Below are 18,359 nucleotides of genomic sequence, written 5' to 3'. Positions count from 1 at the left end.
TCAGAACACAGGAAGACCAAGCTCTGAGGTTTGTAGGTAAGGCCTATGCATAAAATAAAAATATATATATTTTGTAATTACCATATATTCAAATACTTTGGGAGGCCCATGAAGTTTGATAGATAGAGATTTCAGGTGGAATAGAGTTAACCTGTTTCTCTTCCTGCCAAAGGGAACAGAAAATATTCTACCCTTTGCTAGAGGCACAGGCAGGACACACAGGTAAGACCTTGTGGGTGCTCAAGTTAGTGAGAACATCTGGAGTCTTCTGGAAATGACTAGGTGAGTGATCTATAGCAAGTAATCTACACTGGCATTGGTTGGAATTAACGACTTCTTAGAAATAACTGGATAAAGGTCTGATATTAAAAAGCGACATCCCAGAGCAAGCTGTTATGGGACAAGTACAAAATGGCCTGAGCTTAAAAGAATCAGCAGGACTAAGATAGTGAAACATGAGGAATATGGACTGAATTAGAAAGCAGAGTGTTAGGAATATCTAGTCAAGATATTTCAAGGACATCTTCCGTAAGATAAATGAAAATTTTCTGTTGGAACCCCAGTAGATACTATTTATATTTTTCTTAAACATAATTAAGTATAAAATAATAGATAACAAATATATGCTTTATTTACTTACAGTATAAGTTGCTATCTTCATAAAGACTCAAGTTAAAGGACCTCACCAAGTTGTTGTTCTAGATAAGACTTCTGTACAGGGAAGATCATATCTGTTACTACACTCAGGACACATTAACTGAACAAATATTTACTGAACAGGTTTATGTACTTGACACTCTACTGGGTACTTGATATACAACGGTAAACAAAAGAGACCAAAAAAGTCTCTGCCCTTATGGCAAAGTCATGTCCCATACAGAAAAAGAATATTGAGAGGTCTATCTATCTATCTATCTATCTATCTATCTATCTATCTATCTATCTATCTCTCTATCTAGAAAGGTAATACATGAATGAAAAGGAAAGATGCCTTAGTCTTTATCCTAAAATTTTGCTTGCATTTACTAGTTCAGTTTTCTAAAACTACTCCAGTAATGCAATCAGGTATTAGATATTAAGTGTGGATAGAAAGATAGATACCTGGGAAATCTCTTGATTTCAATAATTATGGGGGGTTTAGTCAGGGAAATGTAAGACTCATTGGGCACAATTGTGTATTCTGTCCAACATGAGTGTATTCTTCCAGAGAGAAGTAGGAGAGTACAAAAAGAATTGGGCAGTAGAAGGGAGAAGGCAATGGGATAGTGGAGAGGAAGCATGTTTGCGTAAACATGAAAGAGATCAAGAGTTGAAAAGAAGCAAGCTGCAAAGTATTTATTAGCATCGCACTTTTCATATTTTAGACCAGAATATGGTAATGATGTTTTGTTTTATATTTTTCTCCACAATCCCCTTCAAGCCCTCAATTAGACTTTGAGAAAGAAGTCAGAGCACCTTTAAAACTTTCCGCTTAATCACCTATAACGAATGTTCATTTAATGATTGTCTTTTTGTACCACACAAGAAGTAACAGTGCTTTTAGCAAAAGAAATGGAATGAGAAAGAAATTGCCTAATCAGCCCTGCTCATGCAGTGCTTTGTAAGACAGATTATTGAATTTTCAGTCTCTGCAGAATTTTAATGAAGCTCCATCTTGCTGGAAAATCCAGCCCTTTGTCAATAGAGTTCAATAACTCGACCACCCATGTGATAAGATGTACCAGTTGAAATCTCCAAATCCAGAAGTATGCCAGAAGCACCCTGAAAATAGGGAAGCATGTTTTGTGTGTCTGCCACTGTCGATAAAAATTTGGAGGTCATGGATAAAATGCTGTGATATAAATAGTAGACTCATTATTTATATCATAGGCCTAGTTAAATAATATTTTAAAGATAAACAATACTAGCTATAATTATGTGCCAGACACTCTGCTAAGGACTATACATACAATCACTCATTTTATCCTCACAACTCTAGGAGAATAATTCTAGTTACTCTTATTATTTTTACTTTGGACATGAGAAAATGGAAGTTTAGTGTGGTAGATGGAATACTTACACCTTTGAGAGCCATTATTCCATCTACCACACTAAACTTCCATTTTCTCAGAAATTATCCAGATTATCCAGGTGGGTTAGATGTATCACAAGAGTCCTTACACAGGGGAAGCAAAACATGCTAGGAGTCAAAAACACAGTAGAATATGTGATGATGGAAGCAGAGGATAAAACAAAGCAGGAAGGAACCCTGATGCAGGTGACCTCTAGAAGCTGGAGGAAGTAATGAAACAAATTCTCCCCTACACCCTGCAGAGAGAACCAGCCCTACCAAAACCTTGATTTTAATCAAATGAACCTGATTTCAGATTTCCAGCCTCCATAAATGTAAAAGAAAAGATTTGCATTGTTTTAAGCCACCAAGTTTGGGATTATTTGTTATAGCAGCGAGAGAAAAATAATATACTTAGTAAGAGTAGTTAATTCCCACAAGGTTATTAATCTAGGGCAAGCGTTCTCAACCTTGACACTATTGACATTTTGAGCAGGACTTCACTGCTGTGTTTGCTGTCCTGTGCATTGCAAGATGTTTACCAGTCTTCCTTGCCTATACCTACTAGATGCCAGTAGCACCCTGCTTCATTTGTAATAGCTCAAAATGCTTGCAAACGTTGAAAAATGTCTACTGAGGGGCAAAATTGTCCCTGATTGAGAATCATTAAGGTTAGTGGAATTAGGATTCAAGCTCAGGTTCTCCAGATCAAGAAAGAACCTCCAGATCAAGTAGATCCAGGTCTGTCTACTGGGGAAACATATGTTCTAATATACTCTCAGAAATTCAGCTTCAAATCTTTGCAAATCTGTTGACAGTTATCTCAGGTTGGGGGTTAGATATAAGGTGTTTATTATGAATCAACATTTGTGAAAGGAAGAGAGAGAACCATTATTGGACGGAGAGAGAAACTGAACTGAAATGCTGACAAATTCTTACCCAACAAAATAGAGCACTCTAGAGAGAATCCATTAAAGTTGTTGCACATTGTGTCAAGATGGCCAAGATTTTATGCTGATGCCTCATTCAGTCACCAAATATGGGCTTCAAGGGAAGGTTGTAACTTTTGACAAGGAAGCTCTTTGCAGCTGAAGCTGTAAGGGAGTAAGTTACTGTTACTGAAGACAGTGAGAGAGGTGACTACACTGCTCACAGTCGAGTGGCAATTCATTCTTTGAAGGGGAATCTAGGTAACGTATCTCCATATCTGCTAATATTCATCCATTGCACTGCTTAGGTCCACTTCTTAATATGTTTTTGGAGTAACTCTTCCAGGATTCTGGTAGCCTTTCCTCTTGAGAGTAAACTTACAAGAGGTAGACTAGGAAGGCACGCCTCCATCACTGCAACAGGTCTTGAGTCTACAAATAATGCTTGTCATTCTCTTCCTCCACTATCCATTTTATATTCTCTCATCTTTAGCTGTTACTTCTGCTAAACTTGGTGGTATTCCTGGTGGCACTACCCAAATTCTTGACCCTGAGGATCCTAAAACCCTTGTCACCATATCCTTCTGAGGCCTGTACCTGACCAACTGAAGCAGTGATTGGGCAAGTAATTACCAAGATGCACTCAAGTGGACCACCTGGTTTCCACTGTATAATAGCAGGATTACTCTTCCTGATGATCTGGGTCAATTGTCCTTGCCAAGATGGCTACTCTACTTCTTATCTGCTGGTTTCTGGATTCAAGGATCCTAAAGAGCCCAGATGTTAGTAATACCTTTAATTCAATGGGACCCTAGGAAAGCAGGCTCCATTCAGTGACCAGAGACCTTAAGACAAAGGGACGAAAAAAGTAAAGGTTTTCAATGAATCATTTGAGGTAACTATAAAAGGGACCACCATACATGCTACCACACATTGGCTCTTGGACCCATTTAGTTTATCTACTGGGTATATAATACTATACAGAGATCTTGATATAATGCACAAATGTTTTTCTAGAAGATAACACTCCATTGTCTCTGAAAATTACCTCTGGTGGGTACCTTGAGTGCATGTTCAGCAGCTCACTTTATAAGTCTGGAATCTTCCAGATGCTGAAAACCCCAGGGTTGTGCCTTTCTTAGAGTAGCAGTGGAAACTGAGCAAGGTGGAGGAATAAACTTGGTGTTGGGATGCCTAACATAGTGCCAAGCTCTACAGATCAAGTTTTGAGATTACTACTTGTTAAAAATCTTCCAGAAGCTTTATTTATTTTTACAAATATTTATTTTCATAGTTAGGTTTTGTCACAATTAATTTCACATGATGTTTCCCTTTTACAATGTGATTTCTTAAATGAATATAAATAACATTTTTCAAGAAGCGGAAAAGCATGGAAAAATTAAGACTCTATGCTGGGCTAATTCATTAGATTAGCAGCTGTGGAGTTTTGCATTTACAAAAAAAGAAAATTGTCTTGGGAGTTTGGTTCCATTACCACCAGCTTATTGTTCACTATAGATCAATATGTACCACATGGTGCCATTTTCTCCTAGAAATTTGCAGAGTTGGGTAACAAAAGTACTATGGGAGAAGAATGAAATCCATGGTAGACACTAGAAAAACAACCAGGTTCTAACGTTAGAAATGACTTTTGATTAGAATTGTTGCAAAAATACAGTTTTAATTGAAATTACTATTGAAAATACTTTGAGAATGATCTTCATTTTTATGCATCATTTTTTTCAGTAGTTAGATAAGAGCCATTGGTGTTTTTCATTATGTTAATAGCATGATCAAATGATACTTTAGTAATATTAGCATTGTGAAAATGATCCTATGGATCAAATAGTAGACAAACAGGAGAATACTCCTAGGTAGGAGGCTATTAAAATGGTTCAGGCTGAAGTTAGTGTGACCAGAACCAGGATAGTAGCAGCAGAGGTGTTACTGTAAGATATTTATAAGACTAGGTGATTTGTTTTCCTTGAAGATGATGAATTAAGGGAAAGACTCCCAGGTTTCATGCATGGGTGATGGTGGCATTCTTGGAAATTGAAGCATGAGGAAGAAAGTTAGGAGGAGTTGCTGGTTGAAATGTAAAGTCACTGCTCTATGTTAATCTAGATGGGATGGACAGCTGCAGCTAAACATATCTGAATATTCTTCAAAAGGGACTATCTTCAAGATGGTCACACTGGCATGTTTTTATTCCTTTAACAAATACTTGGTGAATACTGACTCTGTACTTTGTTATCCTTGAGAAGACCTGTTATATCTGATTAAATGATGACCAGATCATTTAAATGGATCAGAATGCAATGCAACAAATCTCTTCACACAATGTTATTCCAAATGAGCACTAATTCAGTTTGGGCCAATTATTGATTTATAAATTCCAGCAATAGAAACTCCCTTGAGAATAAGGTTTTATGTTCATAAAAACCTTTTATTACAAAAACAAATACCACCAGGGGAGTAAAATATTATTAGCCATTTATATGTTAAGGTAATTTGCTAATGAAAATGGAGTCGATTAGTAAGAGTTCAGAAAATACATCAACATCTTCAGCTTCTATACAGTTTAGTATTGACCAGTCTAGATAAAGAGTTTTTCAGATGTGACAGATAAGTGTGGGGGAAAAAAGACTATATTTGTGAAGTCTGGTCTTCAATGTGGAAAAAAAAAAAGTACTGAAAATAATATGGGCACAGACCGATAATGTGCTAGGAGTGTATAGTTACAAAGATTTGCTAAGGTTTTTTTGGTGAAAGGATATATTTTTTCATATCTTATTTTCCTGAAATGAAGACCAACAGGTTTACTTAATAAGCTTCCATTTTGAAAGATCATGATTCCCGTTTGAAAAGGACAGAGAATCATTTCTTCAGTGGAATAGTGGGTTCAAAGTAGGTTAGCCAAATGTCTAGGTTTGCTCAGGACTGAGAAGATTCTGGGATGTGAGTCTTACCTTTTAAAAACCAGGATAGTCCTGGACAAACTGGGAACAATTGGTTACCACAAAGCCTCAAAGTGAAAAGCAAGCTGGGTTCCAGGAGCCATATATGTATGTGGTCTTGGCTGTTGCAGAACATGAATGTCTTCTTTCTGGAATAGTCTTTATGGTCCCTAGAGGTCTGGCTCTAGGGAGCCATAGAGACATGGGGTCTCAGTCTCTATATAGCAATGGTGACCTTGGACAATCCATACATGGGCGAGAGAGTTTGTTTCTCTTAAGTTCCATTATTAGGAATATGATTTCTGAGTCAAGTGATCTGGGACATGTTTCCATAAGCCAGTTTAATTATGCACTAAATCTTGGTGATTTACTACTTGATTTTACATGGTTTTAACTCATTAGGAGAACTGAATGGTGTATGCATTAAGTGCAGACAAAAAGACTGTTATATTTTCAGTAGTAATAAAAAAGGCAACTCTGGCTGGCTCAGAAAAAAAAAAAAAGTTTAGCAAGGTGCTTTGCTAGAGTGCTTCATTTAACTAAAAAATAGGAAGGGCAGGAATAGCCGTACATCAAGAACAGTTAGAACTCAATGCTTTAATATCCTTTGTCAGTCTCTCACCTCTACTTCTCACTGTACACTACTTAATCTTCCACTCTACAGACTAAACTTCATCATGTGAAGGAAATATAGATACCAATTTCTATATTGTATGTCCTACATTTTATACCTTGAGACTCTTGCACCAGAAAAAGAAAAGTTACACTTTTCTGTCCTCCGTTAGAAAAAAAAATCCCAGGGAAATCTCTTTATTAGCAGATATTTGGACAGGTGCATAGATTTGGGCAAGTCATCCATGATTGTGACCTATAAAATCTGAACAATACTGTGGGAGGTGTGTGGTTGGAGTTTCTGGAAGATATAACACAACAAGAGAAGATGTGGTAAGAAGAAGAAAAAAAACTATTACAGATTTCAAAGATGTCAGCATGGCAAAAGAATGCCTCCATATAACTCGGAAAAGTGTCTCACAAAATATGGCGACCAGACCAGCAGCATCAGTAACATGGGAACATGTTAGGCATATAAACCCTGGGCCTCACTCTAGAGGCCTGATCAGAAATTGTGGGGTGGGGCCTAACAATCTGTTTTAACAAGCACTTCAGGTGATTCTGATGTGTGTCAAACTTTATATAAGCCACTACCCTAAAAAGTAAGAGCTACTTTTGGCCAGGCGTGGTAGCTCACGCCTGTAATCCCAGCACTTTGGGAGGCCGAGGCAGGCGGATCACGAGGTCAGGAGATTGAGACCATCCTGGCTAACACAGTGAAACGCCGTCTCTACTAAAAATACAGAAAATTAGCTGGGCGTGGTGGCGGGCGCCTGTAGTCCCAGCTACTCGGGAGGCTGAGGCAGGAGAATGGCGTGAACCCGGGAGGTGGAAGTTGCAGTGAGCCGAGATTGCACCACTGCACTCCAGCCTGGGCGACAGAGTAACACTCCGTCTCACAAAAAAAAAAAAAAAAAAAAAAAAAAAAAAAGAGGAAGAGCTACATTTTAGTAATTATAACTATCTGTGAGAGATTTTGGCATACCTGACATGGAAGATTAAAGAAACATCATTGATTCAACAAAACTTCTTCCCTACCCAGGCCTCTTGCCAGAAGGAAGTGTGCTCTAAAATCCCTGTATGGGATCAGTATCCCATTCTCTTAGTGCCCCATTGTCTTCTACTGAGTAGCATGGCAAACCCTAAATTAAGTGAGATACACAAGAAGTAAATTATTCGATTTAATGGATTTTCTGGAGAAGAAAGGTATCAACAACAACAAAAAGTTGGAGGGAAAGCCAAAACAAAATACAAATTAGACTTTCAACAGGGGTCAAACAAAAGGGACTGTATTTGCTCAGTCATGTTAATGTCTCAGTAAAGAAAAGTGAACCTTAATGATTCTTTTTGGATGAGCAGGTGCGGTTGGGCTTCTCATTGCATTATTCCAAGCATTACTAATTGTTTTATGGTAATAAAGAAACATTCCCTAGAAGGATTGTGTTTTAGTAGATTCCAGTCTTATTTTCTTTTTTGTTTTGCTCAAATTCAAGCAAAAATAATAACACTTACCTGAATGGCCCCCTTAAAATAAGCTGTTCTATCAAGCCGTGTTCTAAAGCAAAGTTGCTCAAGTGCCTTTGAACTTTATTTTTATTATTGTTTTATTTAAGTAACTAGTTCTTTTGACCATTTAAAAATAGATTTAAAATTAACACCTTTTTTTTTTTTTACAAAGGACTTGAGAATTTTGCTTAGTTTGTGTCACAGTATTTCATTTTTAAAAAATTTGAAGATATTTTGACATTTAACATTTCCACAAGATCTATATTATAGACTGAGGAACAGGCTGCTTGACTTTTATATTCTGATTCTGCCGCTTTCTGACTGTGATACTAGGCAAGTTATTTACTTTTAAAAGCCTCGTTCTCCTCATGGTTAACCTAAGACTAAAACCACTTACTTTATAGGATTACTGTGACAATTATATGAGAACACGCAGTCATTTCTTTAACATAGAGCCTGACACACAGTGAGGTCACCAATAAATGTGAACGATAATTAGCTATTCCTTTTGAGAGATGTTGCTTCACTTTGCTCTTACATTGATAGCCCAGTCAAAGACCTGGCCATTTTTATTTGCAGCTCATAAAAAAGAAAATAAATATCTGCCTGCAAGAACAGGTGTTAAGAGTTTCTCCTATAGTAGTTTACCATGTTATCCAATAATGAATGACACTCAGTAAAAGTATATAAAACATTTCTAATTCTAGGATTAGGAATTAATAAATATATTCTGACCTGCAAAGAAGACAAAAAAAAAAAAAAAAAAACTATGATGTATTAAGAACTACTTGTAATAGGCATCATAATTTCTCATGAGTTTAGGATTATTAGTAAAACAAAATAAAAATAAAAGACCTGCTAAATCCTAACTGTATAAATTGTTGATACTGTTGTTATTGTCATTGAAGAAACTAGAGAGTCTTTGTAGGACTTGCCACTGACTATTCTTTTTGCTGAAAATAATAATGAAAAATGAATTCCTAGTGGTAATTGTAAACATGTCTATACCATGTAGCAACTTGGTTCTTTGTAATGCTGAGATTATATAGCCTCACAAATAAATTTTCTTAACATCAGAATTCCTGGGTCTTAGAGAAAGATGAAGTAATCTCTAGGTCTTATCTGTAAAAGTTCTTACTGAAAGAATTTTGTACAGAGCCATTTTAGTTGCCCAAACTGAGAGAAAGTAGAAGTCAGATAGAGCAGCTGTTTTATTGCTGTACAATGATGCTGCATAATAGTTCAACTAAGCAGGAGACAGACCTGATTCCAATTCTCACTGCAGTGGGAATTTCAGGTAGACTGAATGTAATTACTTTCTTTGGAGTTAGGCCAAGGTGTCTGGGTTATGAGCAACTTGTTGTGGACGATTTGTGCTGTGGGATCATTAATGGCTAAACGTGCTCAGTGCCCAAAATCTTCATGTTTCACAGCAGCCAAAAAGAAACTTGGTGAGATTATCTTATACATCACTCCATTTTCAAATGGAGCAGGGCATATCTCAGAGTGCTTTCTGTAGGTGTTGATATTATCTGTGGAACTTTTGAGACATTTGGATAATGCGCATTAGCAGATGTAGCCATTAATATTCACTATGTATCCTTCGCCTATGTCCAAAGAGACTTGTAGCAACTTACAGATAAAAACAGTGCAAAATATGACATGTGAGGATGAAAAATAATGGGAGGAATAGATGTTTTCAGATATTGGAGTTAAGTAGAACAAACCATTTTGGAAAGGCTGTTAAACTTAGGATGAATATACACCAAAATGTATGACTTTCTCTTATTTTTCTTTTGTTAATCCTAGCACATAGTGGGTGCTCACAGCATTGAGAAAAAAAATGAGTGAAGAGATACACCAGCAGGGATTTTTTTCTGGCTATGGAAGTCAAACAGAAACCTGTTGAGTGGTTCCTTGTATTAAGAACAGGACAGATAATTTGGACAGTAATCTTAGGCACATTTCTACACGAGGCTGAATTATTCAACTAACCAGCACGTCTTAGCTTTGGTTATATTCTTTCCAAAATTCCAAAATTCAGTTATATCTGGGAATGCCTTTAAAAGTCTAGGAAAGTCAACATTAATATTTAATTCAACAGAAATGTGAGAGAGATAATTGTTCTAAAGGTGAGTAAGACCTACTTCCTGTCTTGAAATAGAAACAATCCGGAAGGGAAAGTTAGGTAGTACCTCATTCTCTAAAAGTAAAAAATAATAACAAAAGAGACCCCCAAATTTTAGGCACAGTATTAAAAGTGTCATAAAAATTATTCAATATTAAGTGCTTTGAGATGGTGGTAGAGTGGATTAAAGGAGAAAAAAAGTTAAGCTGGTGATTGGGGCGATTAGGATACATGAATCTCGAGGGATGAGTTGAACATCTATTGTAGGCAGTAGGAGGAAAGTTGTTATTCCAACAATGACAAAGGCAAATGACCCAGCATGTTCGTGTATTGTAAAAATGTAAAATTTGTTTCAGTCAGTAGATATCTAACATGTAGGAAAAAGTAACATTATATGAGTAATTGGGACCAAGATTTGGAGGATCTTAAACATCAGAAAAAGGCTATAAGGAGTTATGGAAGGTTGTGGGGGTATTTAATATACTTTCTGAAAGTGACTATGGCAGCAAGGCGGAACAGAGTAGAGAAAACTTGCAACTAAATGGATTTGAGTTATTCAAATGATAAGAAATATGGGTGCACATTTGGGTACTTTTAGTGGAAGTATTTCAAAAGCTTTCTGGTCAAGCTTTGACTTTTCAGTTTTTTTTCTCATTCAGAGTATCTCAAGAGTATCTTTGTTTTCACCAGGTCCTTTAATGTATAAGTACATGATTGAATCTAGGGTTTGCAAACATCCTCAAAACAAATGAAACCATTCATCTGAAACCCCTTTCAAGGCCCTGGCAACTTTCCATTTTAATCAGGGTGATGGCTTATAAGAATAATATTATTCCAATGTCAGTTTCCCAGCCTTGGCTGTTACACTCTAGTTTCCATGAAAATTGCATGAATGCCACTGTGGAGGTTTTGCCTTGCTATTTATGTATCTGTGGCATAAACAAATCAATATTCTTATGGACAAATGAAGGCGATTCTGCGTTTGCCTCCATCTTCCTCAATGGAGAGTGAGTTCAGGGAATGTTTGAGTAGAAAGCAACTTCTTATGTTAACTGTTTTAACACTATCATATGTCAGATATAGAGAGCACATAGGCCAAGTGCCTTCTGAAACATGTACTGAGGTAGAATAACTTATGGAACAAAAATATCACTTCTAAGATCATGAAGAAGTAAACTGATGACTGGATATTCCTACTCACTTTTTAGAGCTTCTTTCTTCTTCCAGGCTACTCTTTTTGTTCCCACATTGAGTACTCAAGGCCTTCACAGTATTCTTCTAACTACATGAGAATCTACGAAAGACTATCTTCTCACCTCCTCTGGTCATCCGCTTGCTTTAAGACTATTTTCCCACACTCTGTCTTATAAGCTTATCAGAAATTGCTGATGTCATATTCCATGTCGACTTAAATCTCAGCTACCTCTGTAGATGCTACTTAGGTAAACACATTTATAGTAAGAACAGTAAAGCTAATCCCTGCCTGAAAGTCCCAGAAATTCTGTTAAAGTATTTGTGTTTTAGTAGAGGACCGCTAAAGATCCTTAGCACAAATAGAACACATTGTCTTTGGTGAGAATTTCAAGAATAAGGATAAAGACATAAAACTATAGCCATATGCATTTATACATAACTGATCGTTAGACTATATATAGGTTATTCTGGGGGTAGGCATTCAATCATTCTGGATAAGTGCTTTCTAAGTTGGAAAAGAAGGTAAAGGTAGCTAAGGGTACTTAAACTAGGTAGACAACTGTAATTTCAATTTCAGATTCTATACATAAAGAAGATCAGGTGAGGTAAGCAGCTCCTGAGAATACTGTGTCAACAAAGTCATTGCTGTCTGAGCAAGCTGGATGATACAGTGGGGACCCCAAAGTAAAAACAATACATCAAATAAAGTAAGGCCATGGCAGGTACCAGTGCATTTGAATGAATAGGGATATTGACCTCCATATGCATATTCTGAGGTCAGGTATAAGTGACGCTAACTCTAGACTCTGGCTATGTCTTTTAGAAAGAAATTGCCATTTAAACCTTACCTCTCACATGCTGCAAGTGATCCTTTTAGTTAAATATTTTGCTAGAGTTTTATTTCAGCGAGGATACTGCTTTGCAGTATAAAGATGTGAAAGTCATTCAAGATGTTTGTATCGCTTATGTTAAAACAATAACATTTGTATACATATTATGAAATCTGTCTCTTGGCTATTTACAACAGGGTGTTTGGTTTTCTTTTGGCCTTTAGAACTTAGCTTTCTTGTAAATACAAGTATCAGTGTCAGTTAGTAGAGAAGGAATGGTAGAGGAATGGTAGAGGAGTCAGCCCTGCTGCTTCTATGACAAGTTGATGAATCCTTTACAAAAATGAAAAGAAAATCCTATAGTGGCTTATGGTATTTTCTTTAGCTAAAAATATGATTCAGTTCTAATGCCAGTGTCTGAATGAGATCTTAAGCTTTAAGAAACGTCGCTAAAGAGAGCTCCACGTAGCACCTTTTAGGACTGTGTTATCTATGAATCAAGGGCTTTGTATGAAAGCCAAGTTTGTATTTGAACAGGCCTCATGAGCTATGGGGGGAATATACAAGTCAACAAAATTGCAAATGCCTGTACATATCTATTTCTTAAGAGAAAAATTGAAAGACTAAATTTCTCTAGGGAATAGATATTGCTAGATAACAATTTTTCTTAGTGCGACTGTTCAACTTGTTTCCCTTTTATATTAGAAAAAATACAGGCTTTTAGGAACGTATGAGAAATGAGTTCTTATGAGAAATGCAATCTTGAACTCATTTTACTATATTGGAAGAACAGACTGCATATTAAGTTGCCTGCCTTGTGAGAAACAGTCACTGAGATCCTAAAATGTTGCACAAGTTTATTGAGTGTTTACTCAATGATAGGTGCTTATATTAGGTACTTGATGTACATCATCTCATTCGGGTTGGTGTCTTCATTTTCACTTCTCAGAAGTGGGAATTGACTCAGATACCTGACACTATTGGTTTAATAAATGGTAGGGCTGGGATGTAAATTCAAAACTGACTCCACATCCCACATGTTTTTCATTAGATCACACCGCCTTCTTTGTGACCCTCCCATTGCTATGTAAATACAGAGCCTTCAATAAATATTTAGTGAGTGTACAGAAGACTGTTGAACTAGATTGTCCAAATATAAGTAAAGGATTTTCAGGTCGAGCAGTGCTTAGTAAAGATGAGCGTTATTCACATTTCTGGCATGTAGGAAAGATCGACTCTGGATAAGCCTGTGACAGGAACGATTTGACTGTCACTCTTCCACACTGCCGTAAATACCCATTTAAAGGTTCCTAATATATCCTCTCCAAATCCCCATCACCACCAAGCTGCACACTTCTCCCGGTTTTCCATCACACCTTTTTATTAGAGCTAGTAAGAGTCTAAGATTTTGCAAATTGAAGGAAACTTAGAGAACATCTACAATCCACAGGGCTGGATCTAATAGCAAATTAAGGCAGAGTCAAGACTATAAAAACAGTCTAATTCCCATACAGTAGCCAGAGAATAGTTCTAAATGCAAATCAGATCACATCTTCTTTTGCTGAAAACTTTCCTGTGACTTCCCCTCACTTCAAATAAACCCAAAGTCTGTAGGGTAGCTGGGAATGCCCTTTGTGCTGCGACCTCTGCCTACCCTTCAACTTCATCTTGTTTTTCCTCTGCTGTTTCTGGCATTTTTCCAGTCTTGCAGCCCCCAGTAGGTTCTGAAACTCCACAATCTTGTCACTTCCCTGGGTCTTCTCATGTGATTTCCTCTCTGTCTGGTTCATCCACATCACTGACTCCTGATCATGCTTTGGGTTTTGAATTAAAAATCATCTCCTCAGAGGCCCCTTTTTTGACCAATCAATCTAATAAAGAAGTCTCCCCTCTAAAGTCTGTTCCTATCTCCACACCCTGCTCATTTGTCCCTGTGGCAGGCATAGCCTTTTGTAATTATATATCTACTCTTTGGTCATCCTCAACAGTGTATAAGCTCCCTCGGGACCGAGGACATGTATGTCCTAGTCACCAGCATACACTCCCTGTCATACACATTATTCAGCACATATTAATTTGTGATTAAATTTTTATTGTGTGAATAAATGAACTGGAGTGTTCTGACTTCAAACTAGTCCTCTTTCAACTACACTTTATGACTTGTATTACCCCATCCATAACCCCTGTCACCTGCTTGTGGCCACTTCCCTGTTAATTTCCACTAATTTAGTGCTTTCATTGGCACTAAATTATGAGATAAGCAAATTTTTCTGATTCACAATTTAAAAAATGGTTATGCCTATTTAATTGAGATGCAAACACTTGTATTCTCAAGGAGGCCTTTAAAAAGGATATTAATGAAATTGTAGGTTCCGTAACTGTCCATCAAGGGTGATTTTTTATCTCTCTTTTACACAGGTGTTTATTCTGCCTACACTTAGGGCTGGGTTTCTTGCAGTACAAGCTTGTACAACCAGTTTTCCCCGTGTGAGCCCACAGTATAGCAGAAGGACTATTTAGTCCAAGTAGGCTTAAAATACCCCCACAGTAAAATTTAAGCTCCAAAATCTGAGGGGTACATGTGGTAATGTCATCAAGAAAGTGTCATAAATTCCTGGAAGGCTGGATAGTGTTGTAGGAACCAGTTCAGAAGCTGCTTTTTTCTACTACTTCTTTCTCCCCAAACTCAAAGACACAGAGTACAGAGAAATAGAAGCTATTTTTAAGTGACTGGCAGCCGCAGCAGGAATGAAGCTGAGTTTGTTGAAGAATAGATCTCCTTAGGTTTCATTATCATGGGGATCTGCAGTAGCTGGAAAGATCAGGGATGAAGACTTCATAAGCAGTTGAGGAAGAGCCTATATCTGGTCTGCATGGAACTGATACCCACCCTGCCACCCACGCCATGTATTAGAGGCTTTATATTAATATAAAAGAATTTAAGTCTTGTTGCTACAATGTCTCCAAATTCAGACTAACAGAGAGTGTGGAGCCCTTAGGTAGGTGAGGATCATGCTAAATAGAAAGTGAGAAAAGGAGAATCCAAACTCTTCCATGAGGATATTTTCCTCAGTGAACCTGGCTCAAGTTTCACAAAGGCCTGAGGAAGGTCTGGAAGCTAAAGTAAGAACCCAGTAGCTGTGGTTTACAGTCTTGTATCTATTTTATGCTTATTTAAGCCCATTAGATCAGAAAAAATGTACACTTATTCTATGATGAATCTTTTGTTGTCCTTATTAAATTTAGAGTTTAAAGAACTCCTTTATAGAGTCTGAGGATATGAGAATATTCATTTGGGTGGGTGGAGGTATTGTATTCCTGTCTAGCACTCTTAACAAATGTTCCCAGGTTAAATAATAATTTAATAGTAAATATAAAAGTGAAAATGAATTCTTAAAAATAATCTTGGGGTGGGGAAAGTCTTAACATGATGGGGAAGAAAGCAGAGCAGAAAGCATAAAAAAAAAAACACTTGACAGATTACCTAAGAAGTTTTGTAGAATAAAAGACTGAGTGCAAAAACTAGAAATGCAGATTATAAACTGGGAAAAATAGTTACAATACACAGAAAAGGTTAATATTCTTTATAATGGTACTAATTATAACAATAATAGCTAACAATTACGGTGATTACCATGTGCTAATGATTGTAATAAGTATATATCTTGTTTGTTCAATGACTTTAACGTATGTACTACTCTTAGACTCATTTTACAGATGAGGAAACTGAGGTAGTGAGAAATTTAAAAACTTATCTAAGGCATGCAGCTTGTGAGTGGTAAAAATGAGATATAAATGATTTTTTTACCAATGAAAATGAAAAGCAAACACCCCACTAAAAAAATAGGGCACATCTTCTCTAAAAAGACAACAACAGAAATGAAGGAAAGGGTACAGTATTTTTGTCTTTGTCACAGAAGAGAATGTATTTCCTGTTCAGGGAACACTTTGATGGACCTTTTAGTCTGAGAAGAAGTCCTCCAATTTTAGTTTAATTGAAAAATGTAGGTACATGATCAAGATTGCCTGACAGTTAAACTAACAGAAATTTAGAGTTTATGGAGAGATTATGGAGTGTAGAATTTGGAGAAAAGTAGACACAGGGAAAAGAAAGGGCCCAAGAAGTGTGGAGAAGCTTAAGTAAGAACTAAGCAGGTACAGGGTAGCTGAGAGCACCTCCCTTGGGTGGGCATGGCAAAAATCCTGGGAACACTGAATTCTAATGCTATTTATGATTTGAAGGCTATTCTATGTTGTAACCCCGTGTTGACTCCAAATTTGCTTAAACATTTACAACTTAAACGGGCTTCTATTAACACTGCGTTAGCCAAACAAAAAGCAGTGGTGTCCCTCATGGGGTGAGGGCAAGTTGTTGAATAAGAACGGCAGCCACAAGGGAAGAACCAATGGGCATAACCAATCCCACCATGTGCCAAATTCTCAGAAAAGATGAGAAAAGGGTCATGCTTCTCTAGGATGTGGGGAGAGGGCTTATCCAATGGAAAGTGTGTTCAGAAGCGTGGAACTTGGGAATATCCAGGTTGCACACATTGAGGTTACATGGACAAAGCACATGTAGAGTTAATTCTTAGAAAAACACAGACATCCATTGACATAAAAAAAAAAAAGAAACTGTTCAACATCACTAGTTGTCAAAGAAATATGAAATTTAAAAAGAAATTTTTGCTCATTAGACTGGAGATTTTTTTAAATGTTGGTAATAGACTTCAACACACTATTAGTTAGAATAATGCTTCCTAAATGGAGGGTCAGAAATGGTCTGTAGGAATGCTCATACTCTCAACCTGAGGTATAGCTGAAGCCCTCAGGCTGGTTTGCCTAGCTGAGAACAACTTCCTATCTTTATCCACATGCCATTTGCTATGGTTTAAATGTTTGTGTCCCCACAACTTTTTATGTTGAGACTGAATCCTTGGTAGAGTGGTATTAAGAGGTGGCGTGATTTGGAGGTGATTAGGTCATGAGGATTCTGCCCTCATGGATTGGATTAATATCCTTATTAGAGAGGCTGGAGGAAGCTTGTTCCCCCTTCTCCATTTGACGACACAGTTAAAAGGTGCCATCTATGAAGTGGAGTGTGGGCGTTCACTGAACACTGAATCTGTTGGTGTCTTGATCTTGAACTTTCCATCCTATAGAACTGTGAGCAATACATTTCTGTTGTTTATAAATCATGTAGTCTAAGGCTTTTTTTTTTTTTTTTTTTTTTTGGTGGAGTCTCACTCCGTAGCCCAGGCTGGAGTGCAGTGGCATGATCTTGGCTTACTGCAAACTCCATCTCCCAGGTTCACGCCATTCTCCTGCCTCAGTCTCCCGAGTAGCTGGGACTACAGGCACCCACCACCACGCCTGACTAATTTTTTGTATTTTTAGTAGAGACGGGGTTTCACCATCTCTAGCCAGGATGTTCTCAATCTCCTGACCTCGTGATCCACCTACCTCAGCCTCCCAAAGTGCTGGGATGACAGGCGTGAGCCACCGTGCCCGGCCCAGTCTAAGGCATTTTTATAGCAGCCCAAATGAACTAAGATATCATCCAAACACTTTCATTTCCTCTCTGCATCATGAGTTGAAAAAAAATGGGAAGTACCATGTTAATGTCCAAAGTAGTACAACCATTCTAGAGTAGGCTGGCAATGCAAATCAACAGTTTAAATGCACATATTGCTTAACCTGGCAATTCTGTTTATAGAAACCCAGAGAAATTTATTGAAAACTGCACAGAGATGTATGTTCAAGTTGTTTAATATAATATCGATTGCAAAGCACTAAAATAGTAAAAACCATCTTAATCCATCTTCCATTGATATATATTTATGTAGAGACTATAGAATGTAATAGCATACATTCTTTTAAAAAGATTAAGGCAGTCTATGTGTGCTGAGATGGTGCTTCATACACAGTGAACAAAAAAAGTAGAAAAACATCAGGTAATATTTATACCATGAGTTATTCAATATGAAAATATGAGCTATTTACCTGACACATTTGGAATTAAAACAAACCAATAAAGATTTCCATTTTGGAAATAAATCTTGCACTATTAAAAATATAAATAAATATAAATATTATTTTAACCAAGTGAAATAATTACAGTAAAGATTTGTTGCATATAGTAGGCAGACAAGGAAG

Source organism: Rhinopithecus roxellana, chromosome 5 (assembly GCF_007565055.1).
Source record: "Rhinopithecus roxellana isolate Shanxi Qingling chromosome 5, ASM756505v1, whole genome shotgun sequence".
NCBI lineage: Eukaryota > Metazoa > Chordata > Mammalia > Primates > Cercopithecidae > Rhinopithecus > Rhinopithecus roxellana.
This window is presented reverse-complemented; position numbering follows the sequence as displayed.